At 43.0% G+C, this 19,667-nt stretch overlaps 2 non-coding genes across 2 annotated transcripts; both read left to right on the top strand.

Annotated features, from left to right (window-relative positions):
- The first annotated feature begins 14,446 nt into the window (after positions 1-14,446).
- trnaf-aaa (transfer RNA phenylalanine (anticodon AAA)) lies at positions 14,447-14,528 on the top strand. The gene has a single exon. It is a non-coding gene; the product is annotated as a tRNA-Phe (tRNA).
- Positions 14,529-18,131: 3,603 nt separating this feature from the next.
- Positions 18,132-18,213, top strand: trnaf-aaa (transfer RNA phenylalanine (anticodon AAA)). Its single transcript has one exon. It is a non-coding gene; the product is annotated as a tRNA-Phe (tRNA).
- Positions 18,214-19,667: the final 1,454 nt, after the last annotated feature.

Raw genomic sequence — 19,667 nt, 5'->3', positions numbered from 1 at the left:
CTGAATCTTTTAAAAGTCATTAATTTCTTTGCAGAATTTGGAATTTCGAGGAGCTTGAGCTTTGCATTTAATCGAAAGTGAATTTTCAACTGTGAAGAATCCGAAGTCATTTCAAGGCATCCAATTGAATAAATTATGTCGAGACACAAAAAGCCACCAACTTCCAACACGAATCAGTTTCAAAACATTTGGCGAACCATCGTGAAATTGGGATGTTCGGGAGTGGGGGTTGGGGGTTGGGGGTTGGGGGGTGGGGGGTGGAATTAAGCAAAACAAGAAGCAATGCAATACATTTACCTGCAGGTGATGAATTTTTTTTAGGATCAGTTGAAAGTCAAGCTGACAAAGTTCAACCGAATTTACAACTGACTCTCAAGGCCAATAATCTATTATATCAGCAGTTAATGAATTCGAAAAAGCAACTCCATGTGTGGAAAGGAACTCAACTGATCCAGGTTCCTTGCTTGAGGTGTGATAAGGCAAGGCGATATCAGCGGAGTAGAATTTTCTGGAAATATTAGAAATGGAATGTTAACGGTCTTCTGCTGTCCACATTCGTAAGAAACTGTGCAATAAGAACTGAATTTGAAAATTAACGATGAAAATCAGACTTAGCACTCTGCTTGTGGTGTAGCATTGTTCAAAACAATAGGTTGTTGTTGAGGCTAAAATTGACCAAAATAATCGATGGGGATCTTATCCACTGCCTTCGTTGGAGCAGTTGGTGTGGAGAGCTCAGCTTGAAGAACCAAATGCCAATTATTCATCTTGGCCGTCTGAATTGCTTAGTTAAACATACTCCCAGTTTAATGTAAATACCTTTGCTATCAGAGCTAGATGTTTTCATGTCAGCATGTTCCGATATGATAAGACACTCCAAAGAGTAGATGTGACTTAAATTTTGACTCTAACGTCAGAGATGTTGACACATTTCTGCCCCAAAACAGCACTACCATTGGTATCAAATCAAACTGAACAAAGGGCTAGTTCACTTAGACATTTCCTTTCTGCAGACTCCGCCAATGGACCGTTCAGGCCCGATGTAGGAATAGGGCGTGGTGACATCTGTTCGCAAGTGGATCACTTCATTCTTGCTCACGATCCATAAACCGTAATTCATTTTGAACTTCTTAGCCATCAGCATGATAAATGTTACATAAAGCATAGATTTGCTTCTCGAAAGAAAGAGCGAAATCTTATTCAATGCAGATGCAAATTCAAGTTGTCCCTGGTCGACCAGAAGACTGATATCGCGAAACAAAGTGAATACAGAAAACAATCAATGTTTTCTGGGAGTCAAAAAGATGTATTGGAAGAACGGAAACATATATTTGGAACTAAAGTCACATACCACTTCCAGACTAAATGTTCTAAATCGTTATCTTAATTTGATCTTCATGTCCACCGTTGCTGCAAAAATTATCTGAACAACTCAGAACTTTGTGTTCTTTGTTATTGTCTCCTTCATGTTTCTCTTGATTTTGGAACTAAAACCAAGCAATAGTAATGCACAGTATTTCACTTGCAAAGAGCAGAAGAAAATCAATTTATAAGAGAACAGAAATAAAGCTTCGTCTGTCTTCCGAGAGAAAACACAGTTACCATTTCGACTCCAAAAAGTCTTCTTCAGTAGTCTGCGCAATGAACTCGAAATAGTAGACCCAAAACGAAAAAAAGAAGCCATAATGCCGCGAATACACCACCCGCAAGCGCAACAAGTCCTAATCGAATATGCTGTATCCCTACTCTCAACATCAGTGGAGAAGGGAACAAAGCTCATTCTGCAGTTGTCAAGCTGTTATGACGTAGTTTGTAAAGTCAGAAATGTGATTAGATAAAAAGCGGGATGAAAGCGGGATATCGGAAGTTTGAAAAAAGCAAGTGCGTGCTTTGCTTTGAAGAAGGTTGGCAGTGAGGGGGGCTTAATTAATACTCAGAATCGTTGCAACACACAGGGACGCAATTCTTTTTGCTAGGTTTCTGTTCTGCCATTTTATAATCACGACTGCTGTCGGATTTGGTTTCCATTCCAGGCTTAGGTGACTGGCTGATGGAAGTTTGCACATTCGCCCAAATTCTGTGTGGTAGCTCTGCTTTGCTGCCACATTCTAAACATTTGCAGGTTATTTGGATTCGCTTTTGAACGCACACGGTTACAGAGACAGTGATGTGGAGAGTGTCTGGATAGGACGTACTTCAGAGGATTTTTGTGAACTTAAATAGACAGAGTGGGGTTAGTCAGCTGTTTCCTGGGTGAGCGACATGGACAGAGAGTGGTCAGGGTATTCTTCCCTGAGGGAGAGACATTGACAGAGTTGGATCAGTTGCTCTTACCTGTGTCAGTCACGCAGATACAGTGGTGACAGTCTGCTCTTCCCTGCCTGAGCGAAACAGAAAGAGCGGGGTCAGTATTCTCTTCCCTCGATAATTTATGTTGACAGTCTGGCTTCCGTCTGCTCTTCTCTGGCGAGTTACATTGTTAGAGTGGGGTTCGTGTTCATTCATTGGGTGAGTGCCATAGACAGAATGGGATCAGTCTGCACTTCCCTGAGTGAATTACATTTATAGAGTGGGGTCAGACTGCTCTTCAGTGAATGACTTATATTGACCGTGTGAGATCAGTCTGCTGAGTTACACTGAGAGTATGGGGTCAGTCTGCCCTTCCCATCAGTGAGTAACACTGACTGAGTGGCGTCAATTTGCTCTTCCCTCAGTGAGTTACATTGACAGAGTGGCATCAGTCTACTCTTTCCTGTGCGAAATACATTGACAGAGTGGCGTCAGTCTGCTTTTCACGGAGTGAGTTATTTGGACAGTGTGGGATCAGTCTGCTCTTCCCTGGGTGAGTTGCATTGACAGAGTGGCGTCAGTCTGCAATTTCCTAGTTCTGTTAAAGTGATCACGTGAGGTCAGAGCGCTCTTCCCTGGTTGAGTCACATTGACAGATTGGGCTTCATCTGCTCTTCCCTGGGAGAGTCATATTAACAGAATGGGGACAGTCTGCTCCTTTCTGAGTGAGTAATATCACAGAGTGCACTCAGTCTGTTCTTCCCTGGGTGAGCTACGTTAAGAGAGTGGTGTCAGTCTGCTCCTCCACGGGCGTGTTACTTTCTCAGAGTCGTGAAAGTCTGCTCTTCTCTGTCTGAGTTTAACAGCAAGTATGGTTTCATTACTGTCTTCGCTGGATGATTCACATAGACAGAATGGAATAAGTCTTCTCTTCTCTGAGTGAGTTACTTTGACAGAGTGGGGTCAGGCTCGTCTCCCTGCTTGTGTTTCATTGACAGAATCAGATCAGCCTGCTCTTGCCTGGATGAGTGACAGAGACAGAATGGGTACAGCCTGCTCTTCTCTGAGTGGTGTCAGTCTGCCATTTGCTGCGTGAGTTACATGTAAAGTGTTGGGTCAGTCTGCTCTTCCCTGGATGACTAACATTGACAGAGTGGCGTCAGTCTGCTCTTCCCTGGGTGAGTTATATTAACAGAGTGCGGTCAGGCCATAATTTCCTCGTTGACTTACATTGTTCGTGTGATGTCAGACTTCTGTCCCCTTTTGAGTTACATTGACAGAGTGGGATCCATCTGCTGTTCCCTGGGTGGCTTACGTTAGCAGTTTGGGGTCGGTCTGCTCTCCGCAATCCAGGAACTCCATCTCTAGCGGTTTCTTGTCAGTACCTCCATACTTAGGATTTGAGGAGTTAGCAAAAGTAACTCGTCCCCAACATCTTTGGGATAATTAGGGATGGGCAGTGAATCTTATCTCATTGAAAGACAACTGTGTCCCAGAAATGCATTTCTAATAATTGCATGTTCTAATTCGACACTGCAAGCGGTCGGGAATAACTTGAGGAGAGGTGCAGGGTAGAATAATTAAAGTCAAATGCACTGATGCCTAGGAGACATGACACAAGATGTGAGTGTGGAGCTGATGGTGCAGGGCTCAGTGTCAGTGCTATTGGTTCAGCATTTATTGCTCACTGTTCGCAATGACTCACACACCACTGCTGTCAATTCACAACAATGAGCCTGTTCATTTTGGTTTGAAAATCCCTGCGTGTGTATTAACGTGGTTAATGGGACGTGAGAGGAGATGAGCACATCCTCGTTATTCTGTCAGTTTAAACAGACGAAAATATCTGTTGGATGCCAATGCAAGAGGATGCTGCCTTTTTCTGTGCCTTTTTAGTGGGGCATGCTCAGCATTGAAACGTCTGTTTTTGAACAAGAATAGGTTGATTGCCATTCATACTGAGCAACATTAATACAGAAAACGCGTTTTCGAATTCCTGTGATCAAGTGGTTCAGGCATTGCACATATGGATGAGAAATCTGGCTCTTAACGTGGCGCCATGGCTTAGCTGGTGAAAGCAGCTCCCATCACACTGGTGCCTGCTCATTGTATTGAAAGCTCGTTATTTCTCGCAAGTTTTGTGTTGATGATCGAGAAACTCAGTGTCCTGTTTGAATTGCTGTACATTCTGATTTCGCGTTCCGGCTTCATTTTCCTGGTTTAAATCCAGTAGTGTAGGTTGCTCTTTTTAACTATTATTTTAACCTGCAGATTCTTCCCGCAGTTTCACAAGCACTTCTGCTTCTCATCCTCTTATTCTCATTCCTTCATTCCCAGTTTTGTGGAAATTAAGTGGTGAGGCAGGAGACACTGCAGCATTCCCGGGAAATGTTGTGGTAATGGCACTGAAACCACGACATGATCACCCTCATTCTCTGCTGTCACCATTCATTCGTTGTACACCAAAAGTAAATGCATGGTTGTTCTTCTTCAGCTTTCATGTAATTACTTTCTTTTACTGTTGGATAAGGAATACAACTTCAACTTCGAAAGGGTCTTTAGATTTTGAGGAAGAAATGTTGCTTGCCTCAGATCGAAGTGACAGACGCATTATCCAGAGAATGTGAGACTACTTCGACCGACTCCAGCCAGGCGTCAGAAAGCCTTTCAGCAGTTCGAATCACAAACTGTCTCTGATTGTCAGGCTTTTCAAGAGCAGAAATGGGAAATGAGGGACATGGACAGCCAGAGAGTCGGAGAATGTGAACAAGGCCCAGGAGGATACAGAGACAAATATAGAAAAAACAAAGACCCATATTGAGGCAGACACTGAAAGAAACAATTCTCCATTCCGCGTGACTGCTACATAACGGAAACTAAAAGGAAATGTAGCCATTGAAACATAGCCTTTCACCAGCTCAGGAAAATGAAAGTAGGATGACAGATGATTAAGTCCTTTTAAGATTGTAAATTCGATGTTTGTAAGTTCACGAGTGATTTTGATAAATATCCTGATTCGACAGGTAAGATAATCATTTTCCCAACAGTATAATCTAGAAATCTATAACTAACCTGTTTCCTGTCCATCTTAAGAATAAAAAACCTGTTTCTCTCCACAGATGTTGCCAGTTGTAGCGGATTTCTCTATCAATTCTCGTTTTTAGTTCATATTTCCAAAACCCACTACAACTGGCAACATCTGTGGAGAGAAACAGGTTTTTTATTCTTTTTGATTTTTGATAACCTGGCACAAAACCAAGCATTACCAGGTTCGGACCAGTGGTAAGAAATACTGGTAGCACGATATATTTGCACAATAAAACATGCATTCCCTGTCCGAGAATAGAACCAACACTATTGCGGTTAGAGTTCCAAATCCTAACTACGAGATTACACGGAATGAAGACAGATGCTCTTGCATTTTCCATTTCATTTCTGATCAGTTTCACTGCAGATTGGTTTCTACTCGTCTTCAAGTTTTGCAGAATGGAAAATCCCATTTGGCCCATGGTGCAGTCTGGTTTAAAGACATTCATCTATTCTATTCCCAGTTTCCAGCTTTGGTCCATAACCTTAGGTGTTCTGATGTTTCCAGTGCAAATGGCAGTGAGGTTCTTGCTTTGATCTTAGATGACACAACAATGGGATTGAAGTTTGACATAGTCACACTGTGTTATTACCCACGTCGTGTCTCCCACAGAAAGAGACACACAGACACATTCCCCGAGAGTGGCAGAGTTCTCAGGATTTGACCAGCGCCTTGTGCTTCACTTCAGATGTCCGCTCCAGCATGCAAGTTCAACCGCCAAAGGGCAGCTTTTGGTTAAACCAAAGCCAGTTCTATAGACAATGAGAGACGTTGCTCTGAGCTCGAATTTGAAGTGGACGAAAGAAACTTTAAATTCGAAAACCCAAACCCTTCCATTCCTGACAGACAACAGGAATGGACTAGCACGCTGCATCCTCGTGATTTTAAATGGGAACGGACAATCCCCTAATTCGACGTCAGGCATATTACCAATTCTGTCACTGACCCAAAGACCAGGTCTGGCTGTGACAGTTTGTCTATAGATAATGTAAACGTCCACATCAGGGAAACAGCATTCACAAGGTTAAAAATCAGCAAACATAATCACCGTCACTGTTTCACTTGGAATGCCCCACTCTGTGAAACATTTCCTATCACTGTACTTTCATACTTGAAGTTTTTTACATTCCAGAGCCTGAACTAATTCATCAAGAACCCACTGGTCATTTCGAGCCCGTCATCCGGAATGAGGCGAGTTGAACGTTGCCTTTCTTGCTGCCAACACATCAGCGCAGCTCAAAACGAGCTCGTGTTAGCATCAGTCTTTACTTAACTTGCTGCAGTATATCTGCTGAACAACAGCAGATTATCACAGCAATGCCTTCTTCACATTGAAACCAATGGTGATAATATGAACCGACTTGGAAACTTGGAGAGAGAAACACTGCTGACGAAGACGATTATGACGTGAGGAGCAGGCACTAGAGTTTGTACAGGTCCCAAAGGCTACTGCAGTATCAAAGGACATCCCTGCATCCGGGTCTGAGTTTGCATTGCCCAGAACAGGCTTTCATTCCCAGTCAGGAAATGAAGATTTAATTCTCTTCTTGTGAATTATCCGAAGGAAAACTAAATCCTGGTTGCACCCAGAACACACACACGGATCCTGCCAGAACAATTCAGCATCTGTCTGGAAGGACAATGGCAGCAAATACAAGCGAAAGCTATCACCACAATTACCCCTCCAAGGTTCTCGCGTTTCCCAGTTGAAAATGTTTCGCTGTTTCTTCAATGTCACTATGTCTAAATCCTTGCCTCATGGCATCATGCCTGTACCCCGCTACTGAGGGCATCCAGGGTTCTGTGGAGTAACTCAAAATCTCAATCTCTCGAGTAATTAGGGATTGACGGTGCATCCCACAACATTGAGCAATGACTTTGTTCCAGTAATACGTTTCCAAAAGCTACAATTTCTAAGGGAACACTTGCAAGCTGTCGGGAATAGGTTGTGACTCTGAGATGCCGGTATTGGACTGGGGTGTACCAAATCAAAAATCACACAACATCAGGTTATAGTCCAACAGGTTTAATTGGAAGCACACTAGCTTTCGGACCGATGCTCCTTCATCAGGTGTTTGTGGAGGGCTCGATCGTAACACAGATTTTATAGCAAAAAATTGCAGTGTGATGTAACTGAAATTATACATTGAAGAATTGTTTGTCTGTTAAGCCTTTCATCTGTTGAAAGAAGTGAAACTATCACTGTATTCACTGTGTAAATCACAAAACCCTTTTTTTAAAAAGTTGCATTCTCTGGTTAGCTGTTAACAATCGTAATAGCTAGACAATATGTTGAAGGTGTAAGCCCCCTGTGTTCTCTGTCTATGACCTGATGTTTAGATTGATTCCAATCCAAAAAGTGAGATAACAGAGTTTTACATAATCTCATGCAGTTTTTGAGCTCAGAGTTCTTCATGAATGTATATGGTTTCTGAGCAAAGTGCAATGTAACTCTGAAAGTACCAAAAAGATTCACCACACAAAATATATGTGTGCATGTGAGTCTTTGTCTGTGTGTGTGTCTCCAGCGAAACCAAAAACTGACAACTCATGAACAGAAACAGAACTGACAAAGAGAACATATTTTCAGACACACGGACTCATGAATGCTGTCTGTGAGGCCGAGCGAGTCGTTTGGGTCATGAGCTGCTCACACAAATTACAGCGAGGCAATTCCAAATGATGCTTTCAAAGTACTGGCGCCTTAGAGCACCAATACTTCCAGGAAAGTGCTCAAGTAACATGAATCCGAACTGACTAACAATGAACCATAAAACAGTGAAGATTATCAATTACAGTCTCGATTAGATGAGGTTAACAATTGGGCTGATGTCTCCACCGGATCGAGAGGGCCAATCACCAGCCTCTCTCATCAGGACAGAAATTAAGGAAATTAGGGAAATGTAACCAAGTTTCCTATCGCAATTTCCCTCCTTATCGCAACAGCAACAGAAAACCGCGAGCAGATTCAATGTAGAACCGAAGTTCACATCAACAGGGAAATAAATATCTCCATTCACTTTCAGAGAAACTGTGAAAAATGCAAATTGTCTGGGATATGAAGGATTGGCGCAGCCTGTTTTTGAGTCGCATATTATGCTGGTGGCCTTTCGAGCTGGAGGGGCACGTGACAACTACAGCAGAAGGGGAAACCAGCGTGGCCACTGACATGTTGGTTGTTTTCTGCTGTGCCACACCACAGCCGGGTTAGAAGAAATGACTGCTTTTTTTTCTGTTCAACTTTAACAAAACTCATCCCTGCAAAACGTTGCCAGCTTAATCCATTAGCACACGTGGCCGCGCAGGGATACAAACACAAGCCTTGTTAAGAAGTGGAATCTGAAAACAGAGTCTCAGGTTGCTCAGCCACGCGAGCACATAGGCCAAAACCGGAAACCCAAGAGCATGTACCTGATGATACCCTGCAGCATACTCACAGCAACTGTACCAGTTCTGCAGAATAAGCGGTGGGAAGGAATTGCTCTATCTGAGAGGTCGTGCTTGTTGTTCTCAACAGCAAATCTGGCTTTGAATTTGCTAGCCCATATCTGCTGCCATGCTGAAACGGAATGCAATTCCGATTAGTCGCTGTGTGAAACTTTGTTCATTCTCTCTCCTCAGATAAAGTGATGACTGGAGATGATGAATTCTGCTCCTGCCAGAAAAGCCGACTCTCCTGCTGCTCAGATGAACTGAAAAACTGGTTTAGCACTGGAATCCGAGAATGGCAGAACACGTAGCAAGATTATTCGAAACCCACAGCCAATAAGAGTTCCAACTTTCATGTTATTTCTCCATAATAGTGCATTATCCAGCAGAGCGATGAGCAAGCTGAGTTAGAAACGTATGTAGGAATCAAGGACATGTGACTCACTTATTGTCGGTAAATCAAACAGTTCTCACTTTGAGGTGTGCAAAGATTAGTTCCTATACATATTCAGGGAAGGTCAAAGGCGATCTGAGATGTCAAAGAGGTGGTCACTGTTCGTGATTGCTCTTTGTTCGAGTTGTGAAAAGGTTTCCCGCTTTAGTCACATTCACGTTTCTTATTGATGACTGAATCAGACAGAAGGTGTTTCACCAGAGCTGCACTTGACTTGCATTCTTTTCCCTCGCTGTCATATTTTCCTGGAACTCTGTGAGAACAAGAAAACAAAATACATGCTGTCATTCAGCAGCATTTCCACATTTTAAGTTACAACATGGCTTAGACTTCAGGCCACACGGTAATATTAGTAACAGTATGAGAATAAGAGTCGATAGTTCATCTGTGCCTGTAAATCTTTTCATTGTGAATGAACTGTATCCGTGTCTGCTGCTTCGAAACTCGAATATGTGAACTGCTCCAAACTATGATTGAGGATTTCTGGTTTTGGTTGACACACGTTGAGAAAGGCCAGACAGCGTTCAAATGAAGCTTTCAGAGCACATTTTCGGATGCATTTGACAGAGACTAACATCATGATTCCAGTGTTCGCTGTGACAGAAAGAAATGAATGCTCTCCTTGTTACTGATCCAGGCCACCTTCGCATGTAAAGCAAATGCGGTACTGTTGTTACAGAAAGGATAAGTGCCCGGTAACTGTGTCCTTAAAGTGGACATGATCGTAAAAATAAAGAATACCATGTAGAAATATCCAGGAAATATTGGCTGAAAAGGCGCAGACAATTTTCCCTGCAGCGCCAAGACAGAGGAACATATGTAACTGCACTCTTAAACAGGATGGCCAGCAGAGATATAAAAATCGCCACATATGAAGGTCCACTGCGAATAGAACTTTGAGAATGAAATTCACGCAGCAGGTATTCGGAATTATATTCTTTCCACCGCTACATTAGTTTTGAGCGAGTAAATTCAAAACAAGGCTTGCTGATGAATATGCAATAAAGCCCCATCGAACATGATATGAAAGACTGTCGTCTGGAAAGATGGAACAACAATGTTTCTTCTAAGCTTTGTACTGGGCCACTTTCGCACAAACTGATACGGCTACTCTCCAGAAAATATCAGGGCTCGCGGCATGCACTCTTAGAAATGGTGACCATCAGTGCTGGAAACATCCCTGCATATTCAGAACAAGGAAGAATACATATCGAATAAAAGCGTAGACGGCAATTAATTGGACTTGTATTCCCTTTCACCACAACAGCTAGAATGTGCGGGAATATACAGAGTAAGGTTTACTGACCAGGTCAGAAAGCAATTACCTCCACATATCTTGACTCACAAGCCTATCTTTCTTTCTGTCCGTATTTTTTTGAAGCGCCAATCCTTTCCGTAGGAGATGAAGATGATTACTGCTCCCCCGCAGGATGACAGTGGGGCCAGAGACACGATCGAGCCGCTCAGAATAGTTCGTGTTTGCCGAGAATCACTGAAACTGAGATTGATGACACATAGACACGGTGTAACAGCTGCCAACACATGTGGAGGGTTTTGGGACGGATTAGGACCCACTCTGGGAAAAAGACTTGATCCTAAGACTGGGGAGTAAGTGTTCAGGGAGAGGACTGGAGAATGTGGTTAAGAACGATATTAGCCAAGATTGAATGGCGGAGCAGACTAGATATTCTGAAAGCGCTAACCGTCCTCCTATGTCTTCCAATCTCTGGCCATCTGGTATCTAAGGAAATAGAAACAGAATTATTTGTTTAGTTGGAAGTCCTGGCAAAGTGAGAGATAGAACAAGCATGATACAATTTTAGAGATTGGGAAAATGTTGGGAGAGGAAGCAATAAATGTGAAGCTGGATATAAAGTTTGAAGTCAGGACATAATCCATAAAAAGGAAGTTTGTAGAAAGGCAGAGGGACATGGAGATGGAAAAAGAAGTGTCACCAGTCCAGAAATCTCATTCGGTTTTCATTTTCAAGATGCGACCGGACCAGCTGAGATTTTCCAGCAATTTCATTTGTTGATTCTGAAACAGAAGATGGGAGTGTTCCTGGACCAATCAGCTCTCCCATGTTCTAGGAATATTTGACTTACCCGTTCGATCAGATCACGTTTGTCCCACACTGAAACCTCAGAGTCCTTCCCCACCCCCACCCTCGTTACTGGCAATAAACCGTTCATTTCATAAACTTACATGAGCACACAACAAGAACAATTGCAAGACGTTCAGAGAGAGCTCCGTTTTGTTCCATCAGCACATTCTAAATCAGTTAATTGTTATTCAGGACCCATGAGACATAAAGCCGTCTCTGTCAGACCACTAACAAATGGCCATTCGCGTTCTGTGTCTTTGAACACTTTGGTTGGTGCACGGATGTAGTGGAATCTCACGTTTTGAAATGGACATCATTCATAGTATTTTCAGCTGCACTGATAAAGTTGTCTCTGGCGCTTCCATTAAAGTGCAGACAGTTTTCAATCAGAAACCGACATGTGATCAAAGCAGGAGGACATATGTGTCAACGAAAGCAACAAGAATGCTCCACCAGCGTTGGTTTGCAATTCTGCACGTGGGACGAAGAGCTGGAACTCTATTAAACAGTGAAAACGATTATTATGGGGCTTGGACGCACGACTCTGATTAAAAACGTCACATTTCACCGAACTGAGATATCCAGGCTTGGCACACGACGAATTAGTTTGCTATTTTATTCTGAGCACAATTCACCTGGCAAAGCAATTTGCAAAGATCCAGCTCATTCCTCCCAATCACAAAGAACATAATTCACATCTTTCACTTTTGTTCTTTCTTCAAAACATTACAATCTATTTAACACTTGTCGCGGCATTTAAGATTCAACTCGAATATTTTCATATGAAGTGATTTCCAATCACTCTGGCAGACAGTAAATCAGTCGGAAAATTACCTTAGGAAACCCAATCATTTCTGTCCACAGTATTGGGAATTTCCCATCTGCTGACGAGATAGAGTCCTCGCAATCAACATTTTCTTCGTTCTTCCTGCCTAAAACGTTTACCACTTCTTATTTTCAAGACAGGAGTTTTGTTTATAACACGTTCCAAGAACAGGAATAACCTCCTAATCTGCTGTAGCTGTTTTCAACATAAAATGGAAGTTTTGTTCCTTTCCCACGGGAAGGGCAGTTAATGAGAAAGGAGTTTCCACGAGCTGTGTCCCAGGGTTTGGCAGGAAGCCCTGATTGAAGCTGCAGTGGCCGCTTTCAGTTGGCATCGGGGGATTGGAGAACATGGTGTCGTATTCTGCTGCGTGTAACCGTCTTGCTCCCTGTGGACTCGGGGTGAATCATGGATGAGTTTTCGGAACAACACTGCCTTCCAGTCTCTGGCCATCTGCTATCTAAGGAAATAGAAACAGAGTTATTTGTTCAGTTCGAATTCCTGGGCAATGTGAAAGATGGAACAGATGTGATACAAACTTGGAGACTGGGAAAATTGTTGGAGAGGAAGTAATAAAAGAGAAGCTGAATATAACGTTGGAAGTCAGGAGACATTCAATAAAAAGGAAGAGTGTGCAAAAGCAGGTGGAGATGGACATGGAAAAGAAGTGTCACTAGTCCCGAAGTCTTAAATCGATTTATATTTCCAAGATGCTCCCAGACCTGATGAAATTTTCCAGTAATTTCATTTGTTGGTTTAGAAACAGAAGATGGCAGTGATCCTGGACCAAACAACTCTCCCGTGCTCTGGGTATATTTGACTTACTGTGTCTATGTCCCGCACTGAAACCTCACGATCCTGCCGCACCTCCACTCTCGTTACTCACAATATACTGTTCATTACGTTAAACATAAGAAGAACAATTGCAAAACGTTGAGGGAGAGTACCCTTCGGTTTCCATCAGAACATTCTGAACCACTGAAAATTGGTTCAGGACCCATGTGACATTGATCCGTCTCTGTCAGACCCTTCGCAAGTGGCCATTCGCTTTCCGTGCCTTTGAACACTTTGGGTGGTGCACGGTTGGTTTGGAACCTCACGTTTTCAAACAGACATCTTTCATTGTATTTTCGGCTGCACTGATAAAATTGTCTCTGGCGCCTCCAGTAAAATGGAAACAGTGTTCACTCAGAAACCGACGAGTGATCAAAAGCAGGTGGACAGATGTGTCAATGAAAGCAGCAAGAAGGGTTGCAATACTGCACGTGGAACGAAGAGCCGGAATTGTATTGAGCAGTGAAAGCGCCCATTGTGAAGCTTGCACCCACCACCCTCAGATTAAGCATCTCACACTGCACCGACTGAGCTAACCAAGCACGGTGTGCTGTGGATTAGTTTGCTATTACATTGCGAGCATAATTCATCAGCAATTTGTTAGGATCCAGTTCATTCCTCCTAATCACAAAAATATCATTCACACCTTTCACTTCAGTTATTCCTTCAAAGCATTACAATCTATTCCGCACTTGTCCCGGGATTTAAGGTTCAACCTTAATATCTTCATATTTTTACCCTCACCTTTATGTCGCTGATGTGATTTCCAATCTCTCTGGCAGACAGTAAATCAGTCGGGAAATTACCTAGGGAAACCCAATCATTTCCGTTTACAGTTTTGGGCATTTCCCATCTGCTGACGAGACAGAGTCGTCTCAATCAACACTTTCTTTGTTCTTTCTATCTAAAACCTTTACCACTTCTTATTTTCAAGTCAGGAGTTTTATTTATAACACGTTCCAAGAACTGGAGCAACATTCCAATGTCCTGAAGCCCTTTCCAATTTAAAGTGAAAGTTTTGCTCCTTTCACACGGAAAGAGCTGTTACTAAGGAAGGAGTTTCCACGAGTTGTTTCCCATGGCTTGGCAGAAAGTCGCTGATTGAAGCTGCAGTGGCCGCTTTCTGTTGGCATCGGGAGCTTGGAGAAAGTGATGTCGTATTCTGCTGCGTGAAAACGTCTCACTCCCTGCGGACTTGGGGTGAATCATGGATCAGTTTTCCCGTTTATAATGTCAATACATGGTCGGGGTAAAGGCTTGCGCTGAAATATTTGAGGCTTATTCCCTGGGTGGGCTCGAACCACCAACATTTCAGCCAAAAGCGCTGACCATTTGAGATACAGAAACTGGCAATGCAGATATCCAAACGCTTTCAATGAGATCACGGCCGATTTGGTCAGTGCTCAGAGCGTGCTGCAGTCTGTAGTCATGGCCGAGTGGCTAAGGCGGTGGATTAAAAATCCATTGGGGTTTCCCCACGTAGGTTCGAATCCTGCTGACTCTGTTATGAAATCTTTCTTGCTGGAACAATTCAAAATTGAGATATCCTGTTTTGTAAACCAGGCCTGTAATTCGATTAGACTTGGGAAACTCGAGTTCTTCATCAGAAATGTTTCACATTTAAAACATTATCTCTGCTTCTCTTTCCAGATACACTGCTCGACACATCGGGTTTCTGCAGTTGTTATTGAACGTCCTGAGCAGAAGTGCTGCTTTTCATTAGATTCCTTTAATCCCTTGTCCTCTGACTCTGGCCTTTGGCAACACTTCCCCCTGTTCGTCAGAGTGCTCATTCCCCACCGCTCCCTCTCCCATCATTGCAAACAACCGCAGGAAATTGCCACTTAACCATCTTTGTTCCAAAGTGAAACTCACCAGCCTCGGAACTCTCTCCACCAAACGGGACTTCTCATCCCTGGACATGGTGCAAGCCAGAGGATTGTGAAGAGATACTGTGAAAATATTGTCAGTTGGCAGTTGGAAAAATGTTTAGGAAGCAAACCATATAATTTAGGCTCCAGCTTTGGAAATCTTGAGAAACTCTTTGGGAAATGGAATCAGAGGAGAATGAAGAAGTGTAAATTGTCAGTCCGAGTAGAGGAAGGGACATTGACTCTGATGTTCTCGGCAAAGGAACTGATCTGACTGAGACATTGAAAGAATTCTCGCTCCCGTACGTGAGGAATGCAAACTTCATCTGGACTCCGGGACAATGAAAAACTCTGGAACACTCAAGACAATATCCAAATATTGACTGAGATCACTACAGTACGAGTACAATAGATGGCTCAGTTTTTGTCCAGTGTGTGCGGGAGGGCTTCCTGACACAGTATGTAGACATGCCTTCAAGGGAAGAAGCCACTTTCGATTTAGTACTGGGTAACAAGCCTGGCCAGGTTTTAGATTTGGAAATAGGTGAGCACTGTGGAGACAGCGATCACAATTCTCTCAGGTTTACTTTCGTGATGGAAAGGGATAGGTGTACTCCACGGAGCAAGAGTTTCAGCTGGTGGAAGGGAAATCACGATGCAATGAGGTAAGATTTATGAAGCGCAGAGTGGGGTAGGAAACTGTGGGGGGTGAGCACATTAAAAATGTGGAGCTTATTCAAGGAAAAGCTCGTGTGTGTCCTAGATAAGTATGTACCTGTCAGGCAGGGAGGGAGATATAGAACGCGTGAGCCGTGGTTCACTGAGGAAATGGAATCCCTGGTCAAGAAAAACAAGAAGTCTAATGTTAGGACAAAACGTGAAAACTCAGTTCGAGCGCTCGAGGGTTCCACCGATATCAGGAAAGACCGAAAAAGAGAACTGAGAAGAGCCAGGAGGAGACATGAGAAGTTGTTGGCAGATAGGATCAGGGTTAACCCTAAGGTTTTCCATAGGTATGTCAGCAATAAAAGAATGACGAGAGTTAAATTTGGGACAATCAAGGATAATAGTGGGAAGTCGTGTGTGGAGTCAGTGGGGATAGAGGAAGCACTAAATAAATATTTTTCGACAGAGTTCGCTATAGATAATGAAAATGTTGGCGAGGAAGATACAGAGATACTCGCGTCTAGACTAGAAGAGATTGAGGTTCACAATGAAGAGATATTAGAATTACTGCAGAGTGTGAAAATAGATAAGTCAGCTGGGCCGGATGGGATCTATCTGATGTTGTTTAGCAAATGCACTGCAGGAAGGTACAAATCAAGCTGATGCTAACAACGGTTCGTTTTGAGCCGCTAATTTGCAGTGAAGTGGTGGCGCCAATAAAAGGTGTCACGCAGCTCGTCTAATTCCACATTCTGAGCTCGACATGACCAGATGTCTCTCGCTGAGTTTCGGCAGGGTCTTGCTTAGACGACACCATGACACGTTTTCACTGGAGTGGATCATGAAATCGCGTCGTGACTGTGCATAAAACGATGGACACTTCCAGCAGAGAAGGAGGCGACCCTGAAGCAGGCAGCGGAGGACAAATGTTTCTCCTTTGCCAGTGAAAGGCACTGCTTCACAAAATGGAAACGTCGAAGTGAAACAGTGTTGGTGATTATCTTCGCTGCTTGTTCACCTTTTTAATTCTGATTCCGTGAAAGTCCATTGCATTACATATCGACATTCTGGTAGCAGTGAGCGTGTCTCTTGGGCCAGTGGCGTAATGGATAACGCGTCTAACTTTGGATCAGAGGATTATAGGTTCGAGTCCTCCCTGGCTCGAGGGGAATGTCTCACATTAATCGAACCCCACGTTGACTCTCCCTTGTGAAGTCCTGCCGGGACGTCGCTTCTGCAATTGTCCATTTCAAATTCCAGCTCACCACAATGGAGACCTCTGTCGGTTTTGGGGGTTTCTTTCTGTGTGTCTCCCTTTGTGGGTGAAAATGAGCATGAGTTCCTCAAAAGAGTTAAAAGTCTTTGTGAAAGTGTCATACATCTGCCCCATTATTGTGCCATTTAAGAACACAGGATAAAGTCATTGACATTTGCCCTGGGTTCATTAGAACACACGAGACTTTGGGCCAAAGTTGGAAACTGCGACTGGAGTAGATGGCTCTCTGATTAGCCGCAATGCACACAGGCAGAATGGCCTTTTCCCACTTTGTAAATCTTTGAAGACAAGTTGAAAATAATCTGCAACGAAAATGTTCATAAAGGGTGTTTTATTTACACCAAATACGATAGTATCTATCGCCTTGTCTTGTTATTTACTTGTGAGGATTCGGTACTCTCAGCACCGTGGTCCGGATCGTATTCCCGCTCATGGAATGGTTGTATTGTTCAGCTAACATATCGGTGTACCAGTACTTCTGCCGATTTTCCGATGCTAGCAGGTCATTGGTTTTGTCCAAAACATTATGAATGTTAACATAGTACAAATTGCTGCAGTTGCTGGAAATCTGAGCCAAAAACGAAAATTGTTTGCGGAACGCAGAAATACTGGCAACAGAAACATCGACTTTCCTGCTCCTCGGATGCTGCTGTGCTTTTCCAGCATTTTCTGATCTAAAATTAGGTTTCCAGCATCTGCAGTCCTCACTTTTGTCTAGTTCCTTCAGTGTCGCTGGTTCCCAATTCAAGAACTCCATCTCTAGCGGTTTCATGTCTGTACCTCCATGCTGTCGAGTTGAAGAGTGAAGAAAAGTAACTCACCCCCTCCATCTCTGGGGTAATTAGGGGCTGGAAATGAATCGTATCACATTGAAGTATATCTACAAGCGACTTAATCTCTATCTTTTATTGGGAACCATCTCTTTCATTGTAACCATCAGGAAAGACCATTTCGTTCGCTAAAAAAAGAAATGAATGTCACTAACCTTTGTTTGTTTCATGTCCAAGAATACTCAGATCAATAGCTCCCTTGATTACCTCTGCTAGTCATGTTCGCAAAGAGATCTAGCAAATAGCCAAGTGTGATTTTCCTTTCAATAAATAATTTTGACTCAATTTTGCTGCAAATATATTTTCCTAATTTTGTGCTTTTCTTCTTTTACATTGGTGTCTCGCACCTTAAAAATGACAGCAAAGGTATGAATGGAGATGGAAGTATTTAACTCATCAAGTCAGCGGCAGCTTTCAATGAGATCACGGCTGATTTGGTCAATGCTCAGGGTGCGTTCTTGTCTGTAGTCATGGCCGCGTGATTAAGGCGATGGATTAAAAATCCATTGGTGTTTCTCCGCGTAGGTTCGAATCCTGCTGACTACGTTATGAACGCTTTCCTGCTGGAACAATTCAAAGTTCAGAAAGCCTGTTTTGCAAACCAGGCCTGTAATTTGATTAGACTTGAGAAACTCGAGTTCTTCATCAGAAATGCTCCGCATTTAAAACATTATCTCTGTTTCTCTTTCCAGATACACTGGAGAAACGTTCTCAGAGGCACTTAAACTATCGAGAATTATAACCCGCGTAAAAAAACCAAACAATGGAATTTATCACGTTCTTAGTGTCTGTTTAGAACATAATGAGTTTTTGTCCATTCCCCTCAAGTTTCAATGCAATCACCTCTTATTCTGTCACAGCGCTACAGATTAATCTTCACTCACTCCTCATGGTCCCATGACCCCGGTGATTAGTCTGTTGACACTCTTTCACTTTCTCTCTGTGACGAGGATATCATTCCTTATGAAGGAGAGAAAATCTGCCTACAACGCCCTAAATACCGCCTCAACAACACTCTCAGAGATTATCATAATAATTGAATTCTATCACTTTTCCGTCTCTGTTTCTTTCCTGTGGTGTGAAAAAGCCATTCCTTTCCTATGCCCTGAGACTGACGTGAAATTTACAAGTTCCTTACATCTGTACATCAACACCAATAAAGCCAACACCAGAGATGGAGATGAACATCACTCTTGTGAAGAACTTCAAAGATATAGAATACACCTAAAACAAGGAATGGTCACCTACCCCAATGGGAATGAGCTGTCGGAATATGGTAAACAGGCAGAGGGAGGAGCTATCTTTCCTTTGTTGTTCCCTCACGGGATGTGTGCAGCCCTGGTCAGACCAGCATGTTGTACCGATCTGAAACTGGGTGGCTGGTTCAGCTGTTCCACAGGACAGTAAAGAGTAAACCACATTGCTGTGGGATTGCAGTCACACGGAGACCTGTCCAGGCAAGGATGACCCATTGTCTTCTCATAAGGACATGAAGCAAGCAGATGGGCTTTTTCTCACAAATGATAATGGGTTCATTTTAATTATATCAATTTCTTTCATGTGATATCAATGGATTATTATTCGATGGCAGTAGGTTAAGCGTCATTGACTTGAGCACTATACACTGTCCTACATCTGATAGATTCTGTGCAGAGAATAAGTTAAACATCTCAAGTGCAATTATTTTGTGCTGGACTCGTGGTTTGAAGAGACTTGAAGCAACAGCTGCTTCGGAATTAACAAAAACACAAACGGTGGTTCATTCAGGAATTGCACTGAGGCTGAGGAGGTGACTGGGATATCATAATGGTATGGTGGTATTGGAAAGGATTGGTGGGTGGGGAGGATATGGAAATGTAAATTTGTGCAGGATAGAAAGGATTATCGAGTTTGAGAACAGTCCGGTTCCTTCTCGCATATCAGTGAATAATTCATAAATAGTAATTTCCTTTATATCTTTTATAAGGAAAGGAATTTTTGATTGGAACCGAAGACATTGA

Source organism: Chiloscyllium punctatum, chromosome 4 (assembly GCF_047496795.1).
Source record: "Chiloscyllium punctatum isolate Juve2018m chromosome 4, sChiPun1.3, whole genome shotgun sequence".
In the NCBI taxonomy this organism is placed as follows: Eukaryota; Metazoa; Chordata; class Chondrichthyes; order Orectolobiformes; family Hemiscylliidae; genus Chiloscyllium; species Chiloscyllium punctatum.
Note: the sequence above shows the minus strand (reverse complement) of the source record. Positions and strands in the feature narration are given on the sequence as shown.